Source organism: Sus scrofa, chromosome 3 (assembly GCF_054392235.1).
Source record: "Sus scrofa isolate SSC_HxYL_T2T_F1_AM1 chromosome 3, Sscrofa_HxYL_maternal_Yorkshire_Landrace_v2.0, whole genome shotgun sequence".
Taxonomy (NCBI): Eukaryota; Metazoa; Chordata; class Mammalia; order Artiodactyla; family Suidae; genus Sus; species Sus scrofa.
Window position 1 is genome coordinate 135,492,646 of NC_139385.1, and position 15,724 is coordinate 135,508,369.

Sequence of the window (15,724 nt, forward strand, 5' to 3'; positions counted from 1 at the left end):
CAGATATGAAACTCCTCCAGGATTAGGAAAACACGCACACAAAAAAATCCTGCCTGCTATTGTTTCATCTCACTTTAACGCAATTTGATGTCATAAAATGCAATTTAGAAAATGTTGGTTGAGTACCTGAATTTCCACTGTACTAGGTCATGAGGACAACACAACTTAATCTTAAGAGATTTCATATTATATTTATAAAAAGGGCCTCATACACATTACTTGTGATACACATTAGTAAGTTCACGTTAGAAGGGTATCCACGATGCAGGGCACACAGAGGATGGAGTGATATACTGCATTTAGGGAGGTTAGAGATGATATCCTGGAATGGTTTGCTCATGAGATGGTACTTGAAAGGTAAATGGGAGGTTTTTAGATACAAGCTGAAGAAGATAGAGAATCCAGGGTATCTGGGTAGAGGGGAAGTGGGTATTGATGTCCAAAAGCATCTATCATCATAGAATACCAATGGAATGCCTAGTGAATAGTTTCATATGAGATGGTTTTATCTGAAGCCGTTTTGTGTTTGTTTTGTTGTTTCTCATCTCCTGCTCTCCCTGCATACACATCACCAGCACTGCCCTGGTACCAGAGGTAAGACACTGACAGAGATGGAGAGAGAAGGAAGAAGTTTGTGCCATGGTCTTCTTTTTCATTATGTTCAACAAATAGACCTATTCAAAAGCCTGGTTATTAGTGTTCTGGTGTTGAGCACACAATTCAGTGGAACTACATCGCTAAGTTTCAAGGATATTTGATGATATCTTTCATCCAGTTCTAAATGATCAAGCCAAATAATAAAAGCTTTTCACATAGATGATAATTATGCTATTAAAAACAACAATAATGACTTGCATTTCAAAAGCTCTTGCTATATGCCAAGCTTTAAGTCCACACAGACTCAAACCTCACAAAAGCTAGCTACTAGAGCTATTTCCATTTCATAGGCTGAGACATTTATGTAATGAATGCCAAGTTGATCTGAACCACAACAGAGCTAAGACTGCAGCCCAAGCACACTGTCCATATCTAGAATCCGAGTTCTGACTCTTTGTTTTGCACCATTCCAGAATGTCAGAGGTTGAAGGACTGGCCAGGATTATCAAGCTGATGGATAGATGGGGGACCACTCACAAAGAGACTTTATATGTCACCATGAACCTGTTCTCCTTTCCTTGGTCTAGAGAACCACTGAACTGTTTATGTAGGGAAAATGCATGATAAAGTCTGCATTTGTTAAGAATCACAGTGTCAGGGTGTTGTCTCATCTTACTTCCTTACATTTTATTTTTCATTTTCAAACAAAAATAAAGCAGAAAAAAATAATGATTCTGGCAGAAATGTGGAAAATGGAGTGAAGCAGGAAGATGACTAGGTTCAGCGTTGGACCAAGAGTTCAGACAAGAAATCAATGGAAAAAAAATTTCTTAGTCAAGTGGGAAAGAATTTACGGAGTATAAACGACAAGAGTAAATCAGTAAGTGGTGGCAAATAGAAAGGCTGTATAATGGTTTAGCAATTTGCTGAAGGTCACACGGTGTTGAGTCTGTAAGCCAGCTCTCCAAAGGGGAGTGGGGAAAACCATTTATAGCCTTTGTCGATTGCCATAGTGTAAATACACCCACCATGGCTAATTTCAAGACAGCTGCCTGACATGGTTAAATGTGGAACTGGGAAGAGGTGCACATAATGGGCACTCAGGAGTGAGCCAGTGGGATTGAGTTCAAGTTCAGCAGGAGCCAGCTGCAGGGAAAGTCAAAGTGAAGGATGCCATGCTCTTCAGCATCGCAACACATGGCTTCATGAGGATCTAGAGTTCAAGGGCATTGTTGTCACATTTAGCATAACTATGAACAAACTCAAATACTCGTCCTTTTAACCTTCAACTTCCTCATCTTCAAATGAGGACTAATACCTAATTCAGAGAGTTGTTTTAAAGATTAAATTATATAACACCAATAGCATGTCTCTGTGCTTGGTACACTGAGTCCTCAGTGAAGACATTGATATTCTTATTATTATTACTCTTCATGAAGCATGGGAGGAGAAAAACCCTGCAAGTAACAATTTCAGTACCTCCTACTGTGGTAAACCCAGGAAATTAAGAGCGTAGTATCTAAAGGTGAAGTGTTTGGTGAATTTGCATTAGACCCCTTGCTAGTTTTTTTGACTGCCAGCTATGTGTTTACCTCTCTGCTTCCAATTCCTCATTTACAAAACCGAGTAATAACAGTACCCACTGCATCAACTACTACCGCTAACAATAGATACTACACTTGATCTTAGCCAAAAGGCTGAGACGTGATTATTAGCAGACACAAATTATTATACATGGAATAGACAGGCAACAAGGACCCACTGTATAGTACTGGTAACTATATTACCTGTACTGTATCCTATGATAAACAATATCCTGTGATAAACCATAATAGAAATATCCTGTGATAGCCTATGATAAACCATACTAGAAAAGAATATGAAAAAGAATATATAATATGAATACTGAATCACTTTGCTGTAGAGTGGAAATTAACACATTGTAAATAACTGTACTTCAATAAAATAAATTAAAAAAAACACATAACAGCTGTTTTCCCAGGTGAGAAGTGGAGCTGAAGAATGAAACATGCTAAAGACAGGAAAAAAAATTCACATTTTCTAACAATATAAAAATGGAAATGTGAACAAAAGAGCAAATATAATAGATGTGAAATTCCCAAACCAAAATACATTTTAAGAAGTAATTCCTTAACTCCTAGACCTCAAAGACACTTCAAGGACATAAAAAGAATCAGAGGGTGGGGGAAAAAAAAAGGACTTTGAATCATGAAAAACTATCTTTGAGGAGGCTGTGGTCAGACTGTGCATCCCTTCCCCTGTCCACAAGGATGCAGTGGGTGCTGGGTCAGCTCCATAATCCTTGGGCCCAATAATGAAAATGCAGGAGTCTTATTCAAACAGCAAGAAAAAAAAAGATTTTCTTTCTTTCTTCTTCAATCTTCTTAATTCGCCATAGAGATTTTTTTAACAAGAATTAACATATTTAATATTGATTAGTAATAATGTTTGTGTAGTCATTAACTAGTAGGTGATGCTTAATAATTACATTTTCAAATTTAATTGAATTGATGGCAATACTGACAATTTTGTTAAGCTTACTGTGTTTATCTTCTGCTGATATTCCTGAAAAGGCCAATATTATTCAATGCCATAGAGATTTTTATCTGCTATTTAATGTTACAGTCTTATGGATACAGAGATATCGCTGTGGGAGGACAGGTGAACACCCAGGACCCAAACTCTGTCCTGAAGCACTGCACATGGGCACGAATGCTTGACTTTGAGCCCTTCAGTGCCCCTGGTCAGGCCCATGCTGGAGTCAGAGAACCCAAGTTAGGGAGGCCGGGAGGTGGAAACATGGGACCTTATGTGAACCTGGGCTCCATCCTCCCAGTACCCATTGTCCCATAATATCTCTCTCACAAAATACAAATTTAGGCGTTCCCAGGTGGCCTAACTGGTTAAGAGTGCAGCATTATCACCACTGTGGCTCAGGCCACTACTGTGGCATGGGTTCCATTCCTGGCTTGGGAACTTCACATGCTGTCAAAAAAAAAAAGAAAGACAAAATTATCAAGCATTTCAAAATAGCACTGCCCCATTGAGTACTGACCATTATGTGTGGAGCTTCCTCCAAGCATGGTGCCCTGGGCAGCTGAACTGGTCACACATCCACAAAGCAGACCTGGAGAGGTGTGTGTATGTGTGTGTGGAAGAGGTCAATCTCCTCCACATTGAGCCTAGTGGAGAGTGTGTGTGTGTGTGTGTGTGTGTGTGTGTGTGTGCGCGCGCGCGTGCACTGGGAGATCTATCCCATCCAGTCTCATAAGGAGGCTTTCTTGGGATGACTCAGTTTAAATATGTCCCCTCTCTTTGAGAGAAACCAAATAAGCACTAACCCATGACCAAGAATTTGTGAGCAGACTGTGGAGGGCTTCACTGGAAAGGACTAGAGCTTGAGGAGCACAAGATGCACGCAGGCATCTCAGGCACTATCAGCAGGGCACTATCGGTGTAAGAGAAAACTAATGCATGGTCATTCCACCTCAGGAAGGCAGATTGTAAGGGAATTCAACTTCTGCATTCAGACTCCAAAGAGGAATGCCCTGTAGGATAAAAAGGGTTTTCAAGCAGAAATCTGGGATACAGATAAATGGGATACTTTACGGAAAATGTTCTGGTGATGTCACTTCGAAATTACATAGAAGCACCTACAAGAGAAAGAGTCAGCTTCCAACATCTTGTCGTACCAGTGAACCCAATCCAGCCCATACAGGTTACAGGTGGTGTGCATTGCAGCACTGACACTGGAGTCAGATTTTCTGGGATCAAATCCTTAAAAACAAGAAAAAGCTGTGGGTCTTCTGCAAGTTGTTTAACCTTTACTTCTTAGTGCCTCAGCCTTCCCTTTAGAAAAATGTGTAGAATAAACATTCTAGTGACTGGAACAAGGTGAATGATCAATAATATTAGTATCACAATATCCGTTCAAGTCAGAACTTTTCTAACCCCAACTTTCTACCTAATCTATTTCTGAAAGCTTCAAAAACATTCTTACAAGGAATGATCTCTAAGTATTATCATGAAGATACTAATTCTATTAAAAAGTTTGTTATATCCATTAATCCTTCTCTTGTTCTTTTTCTCAATCTGGAGAATGACATCCCAATGCACTGTGTGTGTGTGAGAGAGAGAGAGATCAGGATTAACGGAGTATAATTTACATATAGGAAAATCACCTCTTTTATGTACACAGTTATATGATTTTCTGTCAAATGTATACTTTTGTGTAACCATTATCAAAAGTAGATGAGGTCATTTTGAAAAGGTCATTTTTATCGTCTTCAAAGTGCCTGCCTGCTCCCCTGTGGTAACTCCAAAGTGTCAACGTACTCAGTGTTTGTATTGATCAGATTTCTGGCCCTCCCCTTTCACCTCTTCCAAAAAATCCTGCAAATGAATCATACGGGTAGTGATTTTTTTTGCACCTGGCTTCTTTCATGCATTTTTGAGTGTGCTACGTTGTCGTAGGTATGTATGCATGGTTTACTCCTCTGTAACACTGAACACTATCCCTTTGGATAGATGGTCTCTGACCAAGTTTCCTGACACTATGACCAGAGGACTCACTATTAGCTAACAGTGTGAGGAGAGTCCATAGCACCGACCCATATTTCAACCCAAAGGCAGAGTAAGATGACCCCTGATTAAAGCAGAGGAACCAAAAAATTAAAGACCCTTGTTTTGTTCTGAGCTGTACAGTCATCCAAATGTTTACATGGCATTTTTTTTATATTCTATGGCTTCCCAGATTCTTCCTCAAGCTGTATCTCATGGAAGTTATAAACTCTGCAGGGAAAGATAGACATTAACAACTGAATTTATGCAAATTAAGACTCTGAAACTTCAGGAGGTAAAGCCATTCTGGAAAATACACAGTTAATAATTAAAATAACAATCAAAAGAATTATTTACATTTATGGATGGTACATTGCATGTTAGGCATTGTGCAGAATATTATTCCTATTTAATAAAATGTGATCTTAATAAAAATATTAATCATGGATTATTTTACTTACTTAATTTGAAAGATGAGAAAATTGGGACTTGGGAGATTAAAATCACATAGCTATGACAGCTTGAATTGAGACCAGAATTTGTTTGGCTCAGGCCATTAACTCTAAGCCCTTTTCAATTCTGCTATTTTCCTTTGAAATGGAAAGACTGGGACTGAATCCTCCCATCACTGTTTTTTCCATAGTGTCCCTTTGTTTTATAAGGTACACACTGGGCAACAGAAGAAAGCAAAGGGAGACAGTGGCCATATATCTGTATATAAGTATATGTACATGTTATGGAATCAGGATACAGATACTTAGTATATTCAGACTTAGATATAGCACAATATTTTTAATTCTCAAAGAATCTACAAAAATATCAAGATTGGTCTGTTTTACAACCTGAATGCCCATCAAAAGATGAATGGATAAAGATGTGGTATATATATACAATGGAATATTACTCAGCCATAAAAAGTAAAATGTCATTTGCAGCAACATGGATGGACATAGAGATTACCATACTAAGTGAACTAAGTCATAAAGAAAGAGATAAATACCATGTATCGCTTACATGTGGAATCTAAAATATGACACAAATGACCTTATTTATAAAAAAGAAAGAGCCTCATGGGCATACAGAATAGATGTGTGGTTGTCAAGGGAGAAAGTGATTGGGGAGGGATGGATTGCGAGTTTGGGGTCAGCAGGAGCAAATTATGGAATGGATAAACAGTAAGGTCCTACCGTACAACAGGGAACTGTATTCAATATCCTGTTATAAATCATAATAAAATAATATGAAAAGTATATATATATACATATATAATAATGGCTAATTGAATCATTTTATTGTACAGTAGAAATTAACTCAACATTTTAAAAATCAACTCTACTTCAATAACATAAATCTTTAAAAAAAGATTGGTCTGTTTTACAGCCTTCCCATCACTACCTATTTCAATCTTAATTCTAAAATCCATAGTATGATAAAAAGAATATACCCATATGTATGACTGGGTCTGTATGCTGTTCAGCAGAAATTGGCACTGTAAATAAACTATCTTGAATAAAAATAAAAGTAAATTTAAAAAGGATAAAAAAGAAAGAAAGTGGAGAACTTGATTTGAAAGCTGTTGTAAGCAGACAGATAATCAGTGCTCACCATCTTGTGACCTGAATATTAATTGGTGTGATAGCTTTAATTCACATCTTATAAAGTGCTGAAGACTTCAACTTGAGGGAGGATTTCTGTGTACTTCTAACTCATCCTCACACACAAGATCCATTCTTCCTTGATGCAGTCAACTTTCATTCGTACAAGAACCTAAAATCTTCTTGAAATTGTCATCACTGGTAAGTGGTCTGTGACAATTGGTCATGTTTTGTTTCCATTAGGTTACTCCAACTCAACACTTCCTTCCAAATATTTCTGAGGCCTATAAAACACACAGATGGAAGGAAGTATGTCCTTTTATTAAAGACTTTTTTGTGATTCCTTTTTTTACTGTTCTGCGGGGATAAGTCATAAAATATAAACAAGATGCTCTATGGAATTTATACTACCCTGACTAGTTTACCTGCCATCAGGAAGTGTGCACATTTAAAAATAAAAATAAAATAAAATGAATCTACTGACAGCAAGGTACCTTATTTTTCTTCTTCCTAAGAACTCTTAGAATAGTCTACAATTATGCCGCAATTTGGCCTTTTTGTTCCCCCATCCTGGGCACTCCCAGAGGCTCAAAGTTGTTTGTCCTCCACATTTAATTTTTCAACTTTTCATGTTCACCGTGTTAAACATTTTCTAAACTGCAGATGTTGAAAAAAAAATGCCTGTTGCTTTCAGAAGCATTAAATCATTTATTATTTAAAATGCTAGGTAATTTTTAGCAGAAGTTTCTCTTAGAGAGAGAAAACGACCAAGAAAATTAAAAGGACGGAAAAGTTACATTTGAATATATGTCGTATCTTTGAGGGAAATAAACCTTCACCCGCTGGGCAGTGACCAAGACCTGAAGTGGAGGAGGGGGGGAGACAAAAAAACAAAAGCAAAAACAAAACCTGACCTAGGAGTTCAAGTTCCTGCCCCAGAGCTTATAGCTGAAGAGTGGAGACAATCTCTAAAGAGCATAAGGTAGTTTGTTCAACTGAATATGAATATTAGATGTTTCTTTTGTGTAGCTTGCAAGGCAGAGTTTATATATATATATATTTTTTTTTTTTAAATGGTGGCATATGGTTTATAAATCTGTGCCTTAGTACAGGCACTGGGACTTGCCCATGGCACTCTTAATGTACAAAGCCCAGACATTCTGCCAATTTTCTTGAGCAATGACACCAGGAAGTTGACAGCTAAGTGGGTGTTGTACACAGGTCATTTATCTGTCATCTTCATGTGGCCAGCAGCCACTGCCAAACACAGCAACTTCTTCATCTGGAACTTGATCATGGACTTCACTTCGTCCACTTTGGCCATGCTGTTCTTGTTGAGGGTCAGCAAGGAAGGGGATTTGCCAGCCTTATTCCTGCCTGGGTCCTGGATTTGAGGGATCTGCTTGCTTAGAGACTCTGAAGCCAAAAAGGCATCATACTTCTTGGCCAACTTCTTGGCCAGTGTCTTATTCTTCTAAAGTTTCTTCGGTGCCTCAATGTCCACGTGTGGGCTCTCCATAGGATTGGCTTCATCACATTGCTGCTGGTCCCCCAGAACACACACAGAGAACTGAGGCAAGGAGTAGACTTAAGACTGATGGTACCTAGAAGCGTTTGCCCTTCTGAGGGTCACAGTTCTTCAGGCTGATCTGAAGTTCCTTGTCTTCAAAAACTTCCAGAGTTTGCACTGGTTCCCCTGCAGGACATCCATCCCCTCCACCCGCATCAACGCCCCACCTCGCAGAGAGTGGTGTGAAGACTTTGTTGCTCACGGTGTCTGGTGCATTGATAACCAAAAAGGAAACTTACATTTTAAAAAGTATGATACATATCTGAAATTTAAAATTAAGCTCTATAAGAAAAATGTTAATACTACTGAGCAGAGGATGCTAATATTCCTCTCTTCATTTTACACTGCATTTAAACAAGAAGCACATATCATTACTCCTGTTCAGACTGATCATTTTTAATGTTGTCCAAAAGTGACACTTTTGAACACTGAAACAACGCCCCCAGTCAGGATTGAGGCCAAGCTCTGCACTGGCAGTTCCCTGTCCTTTATACACATCTCTCTGCCTCTCAGAATCTCAGATACTTCCTCCTGTAAAGCAGGGGATGAAATTACACTTTATCTAAATTTCTGTCATATCTGTGGTTTTGACTCACATCCATGAACGATACCACCATCCCTTCAAATGGGTTGGTATTCAACAGTAGAAAGTCTTTTTTTTTTTCTTAACTTTTTTTTTTTTTCATTAGAGATGGTTTACAGTGTTCTGTACTACTATGAGGTACCACCTCGTACCAGTCAGAATGGCTGTCATTAACAGGTCCACAAATAACAAATGATGGAGAGGGTGTGGAGAAAGAGGAACCCTCCTACATTGTTGCTGGGAATGTAAATTGGTACCAAAATTATGGAAAATAGTATGGAGGTACCTCAGAAAACTAAATATAGAACTACCATATGACCCAGAAATCCCACTCTTGGGCCTATATCTGGACAAAACTTACCTTGAGTAGAAAGTCTTAATAATGATCTCTTACACTGAATTTAATGGGGAGAGATGATGGAGAAATACATCAGCAGCTAGGATTTATCGTGGTGGAACTCTGTGCTCAGTGCTTTACTCAGATTCCTTTACTCACCTTACCATTCAGGGGCTAGTATTACCATCTCAATTTAAAGAGGATACAACTGGCTCAAGTTGTTGTAGTACCTTGTTCTAGGGCACACACATCAGGGAGCAGCAGAGACGGAATTCAACTCTTTGGTTTTCTTCAGTTCACCTTTATGAATCTTACGTTTCTGTCATGTTCACCCCAGATGCTCCTTTGCTAACCTCTATTGTAGTTTCTCCTTTTCTTGAGGATTCGTCACAACTTGCAGATAATCATTTGATTTTTCTACTTAAGAGTCTTCATAAAAAACATTGTTCTCTGTTATCCTAACATTCTTGCAAGACATGTCATATCCCATCTCTGATATGAAGAAAGTAAGATTCTACTAGGTTAAGGAAATCATCCCCAATCCCATAATAGATAAGTGGTGAGTCACAATTTGAACATCGATTCACCTGACCTGTTGACTCATGTTATCTTCTGGGCTGCACTATCCTTCCCAAGGCCAGCTTGCTCTGCCCATTGGGCACTTGTCCTAATATTTGCCTCAAACATCCTCAGTGATGTCTTGGACGGTAGTGAAGAAAATCTGCTTTGGGGCTAGACAGCCTGACTCCACTCTTCATGCCTACTATCAGGACAATAAGAGTACCTGTCGAAGAGTTTAAATGAGTTAAATCCATGCAAATTCTTAAACAGTGCCTTGCATGTATCCATCATTCAATGATAGCTATTGTTGTTATCATTGTTGCAATGATTTTTTTCTTACAGAGCAAGTAGCAGTAGTAATTATATCTATATGTATATCTATAGATGTGTCTACAGATATACGTATATATAGATAGATATACACACACATTTGGAGATAGCTTTTAAAAAAATTCTATTCACTAAATAAGATTAGCAACGATTATTTGTTATTATAAACATACTAAAGTTTGCTGTATTTAAAATTATGTATTTTCAAGTTGGAGTATGTCTCCAATTTGAACAGTTACCTTCACTGAGGCCATGAAATATTAAATGAATTTTGCAAACAAAAATACACCTCTGTATGATAGTCTTAATCATACAGGGTTCATTTTGTCAAAAGTGACGTTAAGTATTAATATCTTCAGTAGTCCATATTTAATATCTGTGCATCCTACCTAAAAATGAGATTATTTCCATGAAAAATTTATGACACTTTGTACCTATTCTGTGTGAATGTCATTATAGAGGCAAGGAAGTTAGGGTTGTCTTCTATTTCTACAAGGCTTGTATAGATATAATAATCCTTATTAAGTCACAACCATTCTGCATTCATTTTTATTCAAATTTCACTAATTCAGCTGTAAATATCACTGTTTCTAGGAATCAGGTTTCTTAGAGTCATCCAAGAAAAACAATCAAATGACCAGTATTTCTGTAATATTCTATGCTTATAATGATTTTAGCACTAGTTGTGATAATTATATTTGGACAGTTCTAAAATGCCATTTATTTGATTTTCCCATTTTCATAACTCTGATCAATGTCATCTTATAGTTGCCATCAATTAGACATCAGGGACGTCCATGTCCTGGTCTTTGCATTCACAAACATCAAAAGCAACACCATCAGAATTTAGAAGAAACTTCCAGAAACAAAACATGGAATGTTTTTAACCCCTAGCATCAAATTAACAGTAAAAAAGGAAGGAAGGAGTTGATGAGTCAGAAATTTGGGGCACAATTCAAAAGTAGGAGTAAACATTAAAAATCTAGCTGAATGGCTTTTAGTTCTTTACGAATTATTTTAAGAAGTTTGGCTATAACAATCAATACTTATGTAGAGTTGAGAGGATGATATTGTTTGGATAAACACAATATTGACAACTGACTTGAGCAGTGATTTAAAAGAATCAAACTTACAATGTGAAGAAGTTTTAAGAATAACTTAAGCAATTAACTTTGAATAAGTTTTAAAAAGTTTTTTTCAACAAGAATACAGGGAGGAAGGAGAAGGGAGTGGGATGGACAGGGAGTTTGGGGGTGGTAGATGCAAACTATTACATTTGGATAAGCAATGTGGTCCTACCATAGAGCACAGGGAACTATGTTCAATCTTGGGCTAGAACATGATGGAAGATAGAATGAAAAAAAGAGAACATATGTATGTGTGTGTGTGTATGTGTTTTTCATATATATATATATATATGTATACACACACACACACACATATATATATATGAATGACTGGGCCGCTTTGCTATGCAGCAGAAATTGAGGAATATTGTAAATTGACTATACTTTAATATAGTTTTTTTTAAATAAATGATTATTACAGCTAAAAAGTTTTTATTTTTACTTATTTATTTTTTGGTCTTTTTGTCTTTTTAGGGCCGCACCCATGGCATATGGAGGTTCCCAGGCTAGGGGTCTAATGAGAGCTCCAGCTGCCAGCCTACACCATAGCCAGAGCAATGCCAGATCTGAGCCACGTCTGCATCCTACACCACAGCTCATGGAAATGCCAGATCCTTAACCCACTGAGCGAGGCCAGAGATCGGACCTGCAACTTCATAGTTCCTAGTTGGATTTGCTCCGCTGTGCCACAACGGGAACACTAAGTTAAAAAAATTTTAAAGGTACTACTAAAAAATAAAAAACTTTCCAGAAAGAATAGAGTAAGAACCATATATAATAAGTACACTGTGTCAGAGTTGCATTGGCAGTATTTTATATTTCTTAGTAGCATGAAACACATGCTTAGTAGCATGTAACATAACAGCACATGGCATGATCAGCAGCATCTTAGCATCACTGAAATAAAGAATTCACCTCTCTGCTTCTCCATAAGAAAGTGAGCTCCTCCAGCTCAACCACCATGTGTTACTCATCCTTTTATTCTTCTTGCCAAATACAACACTTGGCACAGGGAGAAAGGCACTAAATAAATATATGAATAAACAAGTGAAAGATTAGTTTTTGTGTGTACAGCTTTTCTCCTTCAAAGGAGGCATAGACCCCTTGATAGATTTTTTTAATTTATGCATTAGGAACAATTGGTTTCCTTGAGTGTCAGGTGTTAAAAAATGTAGGAAAAAAAATACAGTTTCTGCCCTCAAAGAGTTCCTCGGGTGGAGAATAGTCACAGGTACAGAAAGATACACAATCCCGTAGGGTAACAGAAGTCTGCTCAAGATTCAGTGGCAGCATATAACAGGGTGAAATGAAGTCAGCAGAATATGTTAGGAAAGTTTTTCTAGAAGTAGAGCTTAAGCTGAGACTTGAGTGAGGAGAATGAATTTTTAAGATGAGTGAAACAGCGTGGCCCTTCTAGGTATGTAGAGCAATATCCACAGAGCGAAGGGAACAGGGAATCACCAGGAGTCTGGTATGACAAAGAACCAAATACACATGTACAAGAAGTTAGAAGCTTTGAGGCATGAGGCTAGGGAAAAAAGAGGAGCTAGTCTGTGGAGACTTTTATGCCATGATAGAGTTGGTAAAATTTATATGATTCATAAAAATATTCTGCAAATGATAGAAAGCAAAATCTTGCACAAAGGTGACTCCCTATTCAACATGGAAAGATGCTATGGGCTAATGCATGACATGGGGATATGAGTGGACAGGGTGGAGAAAGGAGCTAGAGACGTTCTCCTGGGGGAGCTGATGGAACGGATGAGAAAGTTATGCGAACAAACTACTGACTGACTGTCTAATAGACAGTAGTGCAGCATGCATGTCCCCAGAAATCATTTCAGTTATTTGTTTACCACTCGTTATTTTCAGTAACTTAATGTCACTGTTCGTCTCCAAGATATGGGAGTTTGACCCTGGAGAGGACAGGTAATTTATTTTTGAATTTGAATAGAAGATGAAGAAAGGAGGTTAGTGACGCTGACATTTGCATGCCGATAGAAGTGTCAGCAAATGGAGGAGAGGTTCATTACAGGAACGTGACCCTTGAAAGTGTCATATTGACAATGCCAGAGAAAATCACCACTGCATGGACCAGGAGTCAGGCAATCAAAATAGGTTAGCTAGATCCCAGCAGAAGTCAAAGATCCTTCCACATCTATTTTAATTCATTCTCTCAACCTTATTTCCTCTGGTCTTCATAATAGATTCTGTTACTTACATATTGATCTCCCCATTAGAAAACCAGCCCTCTGAACTATGCCTCAGTTGTTAATCATTTCTGTGTTCCTCAATGTCATGCATAAAGTTGGTATTAGGATAATAACTTTGGCAGTTATTTGGATTTGTTCAAGTTCCTTGTAGTTTTACCATTTAAAATTCCCTGACTATAAATCTCAGACATGATACATGATTTTTGTACCTGGTGTGTTTATTTTACCTGGCTCTTATTCTAAAGACATTTTCAAGCTACTTTAAGTGTCTGTTATCATTTAAGTATAATTTAAAGTGTATACTATGGAGTTCCCTGGTGGCTCAGTGGGTTAAGGATCTGGCATTATCACTGCTAGGGCTCAGGTTCAGTCCCTGTCCAGGAAACTTCTGTATGCCATGGGCATGGCCAAAAATATTGTAAAACATAATTTAGAAAAGTAAGGTACATGCTAAGGTTTTAAAGGCTTTTGGTGAGGCACACCACGTTACCGTGTTCTGTATATTTTCTTGAGCGCCACACAGAGGTTGCTTGCCCATCAATGGTCCTTGTTTATTCTTTTATTTTCTTTTTCTGGCCACAAGGGGGTCTATTTTTTTAGCTTTTCTAAGAGTTAGGTGTTTTGTAAACAAAGGGATAGAGGTGTTCACAACTTTCAGGCTTGACCCACTAATGTCTCCTTTCTGCACTTTGATGCAAAGAGCAGAGTGATCTTAGAAGCCAGGTGCTGAAGAGATGGCCTGGGTGCCTCAGTGTGTCGAGTGGAACAGAGCACTGGTGAACATGTCTGCTGATCAGAGGTACTCATGCTGGACTGTTATGGGAATGAAAGTCAAGCTTATGTTACCTTAAACCACTGAGATGATGGCTGGTTTGCTAGAGTGGCAGAGTTCCTCTTAACCCCACCCCTTTAAAAGCATGATAGACGATCCTAACTGAAATTTAAAAACCAAGGATGTCCAGAAGAATGGTAACAAAAATTTGCTAGGAAGGAAGACAAGCCAGTCAAAGGAGAAGTCAAGAGTAGAAACCACAAATCCATGAGTTGGAGGCAAGCCTGGTGCTTATGTTCACATGTGTGCAGAGCTGAGTAGGAGGAAGAAGACATGTGGTTCTGAGGCTCTTGAAAGCAAGTTCTCCTCTGCATGGGTAGCTGACTCTGAGCTCAAGGACAGAAATGTGGGACAAGGTGAGCTACAGTAAAAAAATCCAGGTTGAGTCCAGAGAGAAGGAGTTGTTTAAAACTAATTTAGAGAGTGAAGCTCCCAGTTTACCTGGCTGGAGCTTACAATGGTATCCAGATCCAATGAGGAACTAGAATAAAATCTGGAATTCCAACAGAGACCTGATCAGGCCATGTTGGCTGTAGTGAAGGAGACAGAGGTCCGGATGGTGCACATGGAGGCCCTTAGGGCTCTTAGCTTGGTGCACTGGCCCTGGGAAGACAGGAGACCATGGGAAGACAGAAGACGTGGACAGGAGACCATGTCCAGATCGCACCCTTCACATCCTGACCATGGAGTTCTTACTGGCTACAGGATAGGAAGAGGAGAGCCGACAAACGTTGGCCTTTAGAACCTTAGATGCCCCAGTCTAGACATGCGGGGACTGACATTGTCAGAGCACACAAGGGGGGATTTTATCCACTGAAGTGTGAACTATCCACTACTTTGCTACTAATGGACCTTATAGTATTTGTGAGGTACCAGTAAGTCAATCCTATGAAGATGGCTTCTTTTGTAAGATATATTCGAAGATACTCAAAACCCATCACATAGTAAGGTTACTAGTGGGCCATTTTATTAATCACAGATTACAAGGTAATTATTTTTAGAACACTGAAATAATTAGAGCCTCAGTAGAGAAACAGGTGATAAAGTGAAAATTGAAGCCAAATTAAAAGTTTAGAAATGTAATGTTATGTATGTTAAATGAAGCTGAGACAAAAATAGATTAGCAACAAAACAGGTTTCCTTTGTGTTAGAAATGAAGGGGCAACATAGGTAAGTCATGAATCATCTGAGGGATGAAGGAAACAGGCAACCTCTTCTGAACATGCATACGTTTATCTCGTTGACATTCTGAACTGAATACTGCAACATGATACAAGCATCCCCGAATAGCCTTGACTTCTAAAAAAAAATAAGAGAGCTATGGGAAAAACATAATTTTGAACAAACTACTCAAACCAATACATCTTTATGGAAAAGTGTGGTATGATACCAGTACAA

General features: G+C 38.3%; 2 pseudogenes; both read right to left on the reverse strand.

Annotated features, from left to right (window-relative positions):
* Positions 1-2,179: 2,179 nt before the first annotated feature.
* On the reverse strand, positions 2,180-2,306 carry LOC146404953 (U2 spliceosomal RNA; annotated as a pseudogene).
* Positions 2,307-7,876: 5,570 nt separating this feature from the next.
* LOC100524858 (large ribosomal subunit protein uL1 pseudogene) lies at positions 7,877-8,499 on the reverse strand (annotated as a pseudogene).
* Between the last annotated feature and the right edge of the window lie 7,225 nt (positions 8,500-15,724).